We start from the raw sequence: 9655 nt of genomic DNA, 5'->3' as shown, positions 1-9655 counted from the left end.
AATGGATCTCCTATCTTATAGTCTTCATTTCCTAGAAAAATTCATTAGTCCAGCTCAGACATTTTGTACCTGGTCCTACTGAAATCCTCCCTGCATCCTTCCCCTTTTGGCCTTGGAGGAGCCCTCATCTCTTGATGATCTTGTACACACCTTCTGGTTTGCCTGACTTTCTCCAGATAGTTACCCTCAGAATAGACTAGAATTTAAAACAAAGTAGGAGTAGTCAGATCCCATAGTCTGGTCACTGGCTCTACCTTAGTCGAGCTGGACCTTGATTTTCCTCTTCTATAACATGGGCAACATGCCAATTCACCTCCTCTGAGCTGTCCAGTTAAACCCTACTCTGAGTTCCCAGGGAGTGCAGTGCCCTACAGCTCTCCAGGATGCAAATTGGTAATTTTTATTTTTTGCCAAGCCTCTCACATCAGCTCTAGTTTCATAACCTCAGTCACCCTTCCCTCTCCCTCCCTTGCTGCACGTACAGAACCCTCCCCTCTAGCCCAGATGCACACCTGCAGGAAAAATTGGCATGGACTCCTTCCCATCTGTCACCGCTTCAAATAGCTCGAGTGTGCTGATGACAGATAAAGTAATTGCAGAGAATAAGAATGACTTAATATTTGATGTGTTAAAATAATTTTTTAATGCCATGCATTTGTATAATTTATAGCTGGAATCCACAGTTTTCATCTTTCTTCCCACTTCTTGCCTGGTTGCTCTATAGTGGTGGAAACATTTGCTCCATGTCTTGTGTTTTCTGCTTAGTGGGGTCACAGGGAGGAATGGGGAACATTCAGCAGCATCAACAATGCCTGCTGATTTCTTCCTCTCCAGGGCCTCTTTCAGTTCTTAGCATGTCGAGGTGCTTAAAAATATTTGATGAATGCATTATTAAGTAGCAGTTTGGGACTCACCTAACAAATATTTATGGAGTGCTCATGAGTGCCAACTAGCATCCTAGGTAGTAGAATATCACAATGAACAACAGACATGGCCATGCCCTCAAGGAGTTTAGAGTTTGGTATTGAAGATAGACATTAAGTGAATAAAGAGATGAGGAGGGGAGGAAGGGTTTTAAACAGGAAGGTGACATGATCTGATTTTTTTCTTCTAGAAAGATGTGTTGAGGCCAGAAATAAACTGGTGGCCAACATGAGGGTGGGCTGGGAATAAGGCCAACAATTGAAGGTGGAGACCTCTATCAGTTCAATTCTTAGAGTTCATCCTGGCTCAGATCTGGCATGAAGAGCATGAAAGACAATAGAAAAAACAGGGCCATCCCTCCTCTGAGCTGTCCAGTTAAGCCCTACTCCAAGTTCCCAGGTAGTGCAGAGCCCTACAGCCCTACAGGTCTTGGGAATCAAACCCAGGGCCTACATACATGTTGGGAAAGTGCTCTACCACTGAACCACATCCCCAACCCTAGGTCTGCACTCTTTAAAAAGGATTTTCAAACATTCGAGAGAAAATTCTCAGCTGGGAACCTTTGTACTCTTTGCTACTTAAATGCCTTGTCACCTACAGGTGTGTTTCATCTTGCACTTACAATGAAGGGCAGATGAGAAGAATATGGCCTTCAAAGGTGTGTCTGAGATGTTACTTCCTTCTTTCTGTGATGTCCCATCCCCTTCCCTGATCTGAGCTCTTCTCTTTGTAGAATTTCCACAGTTGCCAGATATGTGCTTGCTCCAGCTTGAAATTGGCTATGAGGGTCATATTTATACCAAGGAAATCAAAGGAAATGCTGCTATAACTCAGGGCTTTTATTTTCCCTGGAAAGCTGGTTGTTAAACATTTACCAGCATCCCACCACCTGCCACTCCACTGTGAACCTAGTGGCTCCTCACAGGTGAAAGCCCTAACAGGTAGTGAGGGACTTCTGTTTTGGCTACAGCACTGAGGTGGCTAATTCCCTTGTTCACCAAGGCTATAATTTCTACCCGTTAGTTTTCTAGGGTATTTTCAGTTCCTAGTGCAACACTAACAAGGGTCCTGAAATGAGGGGTGGTTGTAGGAAGAGAGGGACAGCCTTTCTTTTGTCCTCCGTCTGCCTGCAGGTGGCCATTCTGTACTTGTACTGGTGTGCACCCTCCTGGCTAGGCCACTCTTTGGTCCATGGGATGACTTCCAGATCTTCCTCTAATCCCTTCTCCATTGCCCATTGAGGTGGTTATAGATTGGAAGAGAGAGAAGGGGAAAGTAAGACAAATTAGTTTTTGCTCATTCATTACCCTCTGGAAGATGCCCAATAGATGACATAATCAACTTGGTGTGATGGAAGTCCTGTGGACATGGAAATCACAGACCTGGACTCACTCCATGCTTTCCCACTTTGCAGCTAGCAGACCTCTGAATGTTCTTCGATGTCTTTCAGCTGGGATGGTAATCACACCAAACACAGAAGGCTGTTCTAAGACCCATGTTGGAAACTCATCAACATATACCAATTCTTTCCTTAGATATATTCTGGAGCTATAGTGACCTTTAAATGTGTAAGTTCACATGTTTACTCAGAGAGATAATGGAGGATATGTTATATAAGGACATACAATCCTAACGTTGCCCACACTGACCCAGGAACAATGCCAGTGTCTCTATCTAAGCATCAGTATCAGCTATAGTCCAAGGACAGTTTGATGGGCATATCCATCTCCTGGCCTCTGAAAGATTCAGAGAAAGGACTGCATTGGATGACATGGAAGTTGTCAAAATGTCACTGGATTTGGTGACCAGGGTGGGAATATAGGTGTTTTCTTGTAACTCTGTTTTTATCCTTTGTGTGAAAATAATTTAATTTGTGTAGCAGAGTCATCTGTTCTACAGGAGGTTGTCTTTTATGAGCTTCCAGTGGGGAGCAGGGAGGAAGGAGAGGAATGGGCTTATGGTCTCAGACCTGAGGTCATCTCTGCTTCAGGAGAAGGGCTGATGCTTGCTAAGGAAGGTATGGCCCCCTTGTTCCGAATACTACATCCCTGTCTTCCCAAGATCAAGTGTATAACTTTCTAATGGGTCCCAGGAGCAAAGCAACAAAACACATGTTATCACAAAGCAACATGTCATCAGAGAATTAGGACAGCCGACATCATTCAGCTAACTCATCACATTTTACCACCAAGTGAAGATGGGAAAAGAAGAAACAGGTCAAGATCTCATCACTCAGGGATTTGCAAGTGTCTCATGTCATTACCATCATTTCTGATTTGTCCAATCTCTTGTCATATTCTCCCACAGCTGTCTCCTGAGGTCTTCATTTTTCATTTGAGACACCCTCCCAAGGGCTCATTCCATGAACTTTCCAGATTATGTCACCCGTTCAGTTGGTTGGTGGGCACAACATCCTTTTCTTACCCACACTCTTTAAGGCTCACAGGGAAACCATGGCTGGGTAGGGGCATGGGGCACTTCCACTTCTGATTAGAGTTTTATGAGGGAAATATGCTTTCCCCAAAGTCCTCTTTGGGGAACTAGGCATTCTCAAGTAGGCATGAAAATTGTAGATTCTGCTCTGGCCTGGTCCAATGGAAAATAAGAGTTATGGTGGCTAAGATAAAGGGATTATAGAAGTGGAAGGCTGGAGAATTCAGTCCTACTACTGACATCAGAATATGTAGACAAGAAATTCACAGAAGAAATACAAAGAGCTAACCTACAGTTACAAACATATTCAGCCTTTCATATATATATATATATATATATATATATATATATATATATATATATGGGCTAGAGATGTGGCTCAGTGATTAAGCACTCCTGGGTTCAATCCCTGGTACAACAAAAAAAAAAAAAAAGGAAAGAATTTTATGTGGAGTTGTGTGTATGTATTTAGAAATATACCAACCTGTTCAGAGTAGATACATCTGGGAATTGAGACTAAGGAAGAGGAGAGTGAGGAGTTATTAATTTTTACTTTGTGCTATTGTTTGAATTTTTGTAATAAAACCTTAATAGATTTAGGTATTTACAATACAGAAGAAAACATACCCTGGTTCACTAAGAACTAGGAAACCCTCATGTAGCTCAGAGCATGGTCTGGCAGGGACCAGTGGCTACAGGGGTAGGATGCAAGCTGGGACTTGGAATCATATCTGCTCCTGCGTGAAAATTGTTCAAGGACAGTTTGTAGATCCTCCAGGTCCTTTCGATCCTAGTAAGAAGGTTAACACTAGGTACTGAGGCTTATGCTTTTTTTTGTGTGTGTGGGTGTGGGTGGTGCTGGGGAATTGAACCCAGGCCCTCACATATGCAAAGCATAAGCTCTATTACTGAACTACATCCCCCAGCCCACCTGCTTACACGTATTTGTTGAGGAATGGAGGAGAAATCTGGATCAAGCAGTGCTAGATGCCAGTCCTAGAGAAACTGGGATTCCGTGGAGTGATCAAGTTGTGAAGGCAGGGAACCAGTCTCCAGAGGCACACACAGGAGCAAGGCAGCAGGACCTCGAGCGGCTGTCATCAAAGGTAACCAGTACCCAGGGTAAGGCAGTGTTTCCAGCCGGTGAGTTCAGACTGACTCCAGGGACAGGTTGGGGCCTGGTCTGTAAGGGGGAGCCTGATGACCCCAGTTGCAGAGAGCAGAGCTGCAGATTCTGGCAGGGATGCAGAACCTACACCATGGCGCCCTGGAGTGGATGTAGACGCCCTGCACTTGTGGCTTCAAAGCCTGCTGGGGAGTTCGGGTGCGGCTGAACAGTGCGTGCGTGAGGTCTGTTCCCATTCCATGTGCAGACAAGCTGCTGGTCAGGACCTGGCCAGCAGAGTCCAGTGACTCCAGGAGTGGGACAGCGCTGCAGCACTGCTCAGCCTGGCAGGAGGTGGCCTTGGTAGGCTGCCCCACCATGGAGGCAGGGTGCCAAGGCCGCCTCTTTGCTGCTCTGTTCATTGTGTCCCAGCCACAGGCCTGGAGGAGTCAACTGAGTGGAAAGTCAATAAAACAAGCTGGCGTTTCTCCCCCTGGCGCCCTGACAGCCTCGGCACCGTGGGAACCCTTATCGTGGGGACAGGACGGGCTCCAGGAGCTCCTGCTGTCAGCTGCCCCACAGTGTCCCGCCTGGCAAGTTTGGGCAGCCCGCTGGCTGGGAGGGAGGTCACCGTAGCTTCTCTTTGATGCAGCCCCCTCCACCCTTCACCCTCCTCCTCAGCAGCTGTCTCCTCTTTCCAGATCACCCAGCTGCAGAAGAGGCTGGCAGAGAGCACTGGTGAAGGAGTCCTGGGAGGAATTCTGAGTCTGTGTGACCCAGGGCAGGTCATTAACCTCTCTGAGACTCTGACTGCACACAAGTTGTGAGCCTGTGAGACAAAAGAGGTAATGGCTAATGTTTAGCAAATTCTTCTGTAGTGTGAGGCACTGTGGCCCCTGTAGCATTCCATATGGTGTCCTTATTTATTATCTTGATTATCTGTGACCCCAACTAAAAGAGAATTTCACAGAGAACATTTTTGATACAATTTGTTTACTGTGTTTAGAACAGTGCAGGCATGGTAGATGCTCAAAATTATTTGAGGAGTGAGGGAGCAAACGAAGGGGTGTCTCATTTAGTCCTCAGGTTAACCTTATAAGATGCACATCATTAGCATCTCCATTGGAGAGGCAGAACCTTGAGACTAGGGGAGGACAGAAGATGGTGTGTTAGTGCTGGCCTCCAAACCAGGCAATTCAACTCTAGCACGTGCTCTGCTTGTACTCTGAATAAAACCATGTACTCATCCCTGGAAACACTGGAAGGAGCTGTCCAAATGTAAGGTGTTCCCATGATGGCACTTCACTCACCTGAGGACGTGAATGTCAACTTTGGGTCTGTATGACCCTGCAGCTTCTCCCTCATCCTTTGAGCCTTCCACCGCCCCATTTTAGGTAGCACAGTCAACTGTTAACTTTTTGCTGACACACATTTTGTACATGATCCATAGCCAATCTTTAATCCCATGGCTGATTTATTCTGACCACCCAGCACATTCTCTGCCTCCTCCCTCCACACAGTGAGCTGGTGGCGAGTGTGCTGGGAAAGTTATCACTCATTTTATGGCCAGCCCAAGACACCGTGCCCCGGAGTGGAAGCCTTGTGAGGAGGGAGCATGCTGCATTCCAGGGCCAGAGTTCAAAGGCTTCTGTTGCTAAGCTATATTCCCATGTCTGTCTTCTTTATCATTGTCACCTGAGAATGACTTGGAAATCTCATAGAAGATGTACTAGTAGGTACTCTGTTTCTATCCCATTATTCGCTTCCATTTTTCATCTGGCTCTGAATTATACTGACATGTCCTCACCTATATCTGACTTTACCTCTGCTGTCCCCCAGCCAGGACATAGATATCCTGATTGGGAACCAGGGGAGACTGAGGAAGCAGGGCGGGGGAATGGTTGAATAAGAATATGGAATTATAAATGGAGAAGGGAGAAAAACCAGAGTTGTCCACCCCCTCCCCCCAAATTCTCTGTTAAGCACCCTATTTCTGCTGCTCTGGAAGACTTGCTGCTTCCTGGATAGTCAGAAAACAAGGATTTCTCCTGGGTGAAGAGTCTGAGAGCATGGAGAAGGCAGGAGAATAGAAGCAGAGCTTTCTGCCATTGCTACAAGGATGGGGTTGACAGCCTCTGGCTTCCTGGGGGCAGGTGGTCATCAGGTCCCTTCCTGAGGGGATGTTCAACATCAGAGACAAAGGGACGGTGGTAAAAGAGAGAAGAACCACAGACTTTGGAGTCAGCCTGGTTTTGAGTTCAGATGCCACCCTCTCCTAGCTGTGCCATGTTGGTCACTTAACATCTCTGAGCCTCAGTTTCCCCCATTGTAAAATCAGAGTCACTTTTCAGAGTCACTGTAAGAATCAAATGAGATGGCCAATAAAGTGCCCTACAAACAAGGTGCATCATATAAGCTATTCTGACTGCCAAAGAAATGAAGAAAATTTACATACTAGCCCTTGCCTTAGAAGGAAATGATTTGTTGGAGAAATACTTTGGTCTGGGCTTCAGAAAAAGAAGCTGAAGTTTCAGGATGACCTGGGATGGGAAGAGTGCACTGCACAGGCACAGGGAGGAAGGCAGTGAAGGGCTTTGGGGTGCTTCAGTTGAAACCACCCCGGGGCACCTTCCCCTAGTCAGTTTCTCTGAATTCACAAGGTGGTTGTGGGTAAGTGAATTTTTTCTTTGAGGTGGGAAAGACCAGAAGTAGCATGCGCAGATGAGCTACCTGGAGTCAAGAAAATCACCCAGAGGTAAGCACAGGAGTTCATAAACAATTGTCGGAAAAACTTGGGACTCTCATAGGTCAAGGGGGTGGGGCACAGATCAGGTTAAGAGAGTTTTTGTGGGCTAGGAAGTTACAATGACCATCTGTTTACTCTACCTTTTCTTCATTTTTCTCCTCCTCCTGCTGTTCTTTTTCCTGCCCGCCTCATCCTTCTCCCTCTTCCTCTTCAGCATCCCTATTTAGTAGGGAGAAACAGGTTCGACTGAACTACTTTGCTCAGTCAAGGTCACATGGCACCAATGGTGACAAGACTGGTTTTAAGTTTCCTGAGCCTGCTTCCAGTCCATGGCTGTACCCTCTGAGTCAGACCACCTGTCCATCATGAAAGGCTTGTGGTCTCAGGTAACAGATGAGGATATTAATCTCATAGGGCTTGCACAATCTGCTCAAGGTCAGACCTGGGCTTCATGCAGGGCCCTCAGATCGGGCAGGAGATTTCAGCAGGGATCTGGCCCCTGTTGTGGCCTTCAGGGCTGAGGGGAGCTGTTTTGCTTTCAGACAAATTACTTCATTTATCTGGGCTAATCACCCCTACTGATCCTGTCTGCTAGTTGTGCTAAAGTGTCCCCTCTCTGCAAGTGGATTAAGGATTATGGAGACAGAACTGGGCACAGGACCCAGGAGTTCTGCTCTCACACTTCATGTGGCTTCATGGCTGCACCTGTTTCATTCTTTCGGCGCTCGGTTTCATTTGGTCACACTTCAAAGCATAAACTCACATAAAAAGGCTAAATTTAGCTTTAATCAAGTAATTACTGAACACTATATCTTCCAACGATCATTACCAGCTCCAATTATTGATGACTAAGATGGAAGGCCCTAGAAGAGAGAAATCAGTTACATAATTGAACCCTCACGGAGGTTTTAAAAGATAATCCTGTGTGTGTCCAATTGCCTTCTTATTTCAGAAAGCTTAACACCTGTATCAGATGTCCTCTCAGATGCCGTGGAAACCCCATTGGCTATGGAGATAAGGCTGACCCCAGAATGACTGTGGGGGGGGGGCAGAGTGGGGCGGGGATGAGGTGGTGGGGATCTCCCGGTGCCATTGAGATCAGTATTTATCTATCTAAATTATACTATAACTGAATTATTTATCCTAGAGCAAGAGAAACAAAGAGAGGAGATGAAGAAAAGAGCATGAGGAAGTCTCTCCTGCCCCCATCTCCCATCTCACTTTAAAAGAAGACAAACTACAGAGGGGGAAAGTATGAGCCACAGAGCCTTGGTCTTGCTTGCACAGACAGATTTTAGGTGATCTGGAGCAAGTTTTTAGAACTTGAGAGATTTTTGCCAATTAGCTCATTGAGGGGAATGACTTAGTGATTGTCAAATACCCACCAGCTACCCTGTGGGTCTCTGTCATGAAGAGAGAAGTTGGTTAACCTAGTTAATCCTGGGTTCTCTCTAGCTTACACTGTTTCGGTATTCTGAGCACAAGTGGTATCCATACAGTCCAACAATATCTAGAGAAATTCTTTAATATAAGACATGAGGAGTGTAGCTAAGCCTGCTTTCTGTACTGTGCATTGTGTAGGTATGGGTGTGGAGCTGTTCATACTCACTCACAAGAGCAGTTACGTGCCTCTCTTTCCAAATTTGTGTTTAGTGACATCACCTTGGTTGCTTGGAATTTACTTCAGTGGGAACTTTAAAAAATATTTATATTTTTCCACTTTATTGAAATGTGATTGACAAATAAAAATTGTAATATTCAAGGTGCACAATGGGATGCACATATACCATGTGAAATGATTACCACGATCGAGCTGATTAACATCCCTCAGCACACAGTTTCCTTTTTCTTTGTGATGAGAATACTTAAGATCACTTTCTTAGTAAATTTCAAGTACATAATTATTAACTATAGTCATTGTTCTGTATAGGTCTCTGGAAATTATTCATCTTAGAACTGAATGTTTGTACCATTTGTTCCCATTTTCCCCATGGTTCCAGCCCCTGATTACTTCTCTTCTACTTTTTGTTCCTATGAGTCTAATTCTTTTAGATTCACAGGAAAGTAGGATCATCCAGTGTTTGTCTTTCTGTGGCTGGCTATTTCACTTAGCATAGTGTCTTCCAGGTTCATTTCTGTTGTCTCAAATGGCAGGGTCTCCTTCTTTTTAAAAGCGGAACAATATTTCATTATTTATGGAATATTTGTGATTATGTAAAATTTTGTATGAATTCTGTTCTGACATATAATTATGTCCATACACACACATTTTCTTTATCAATTCATCCACTGATGGACATTTGGTTTGTTTCCATATCTTGGTATTGTGAATAGGGCTGTAGTGAACAAGGGAGTGTGAAAATATCTTTGAGATAGTGATATTATTTCCTTTGGACATATACCTAGAAGTGGGATTTCAGGATCATATGATAGTTTAAACATATTTT

General features: G+C 44.9%; 1 pseudogene; it reads left to right on the top strand.

Moving 5' to 3' along the window:
- The first annotated feature begins 7183 nt into the window (after positions 1–7183).
- LOC101973541 (heat shock factor-binding protein 1 pseudogene) overlaps positions 7184–9655 on the top strand; it is a 63849-nt pseudogene continuing 61377 nt past the window's right edge.

This window comes from Ictidomys tridecemlineatus, chromosome 4 (assembly GCF_052094955.1).
Source record: "Ictidomys tridecemlineatus isolate mIctTri1 chromosome 4, mIctTri1.hap1, whole genome shotgun sequence".
Lineage (NCBI taxonomy): Eukaryota > Metazoa > Chordata > Mammalia > Rodentia > Sciuridae > Ictidomys > Ictidomys tridecemlineatus.
This window is presented reverse-complemented; position numbering and strand designations above follow the sequence as displayed.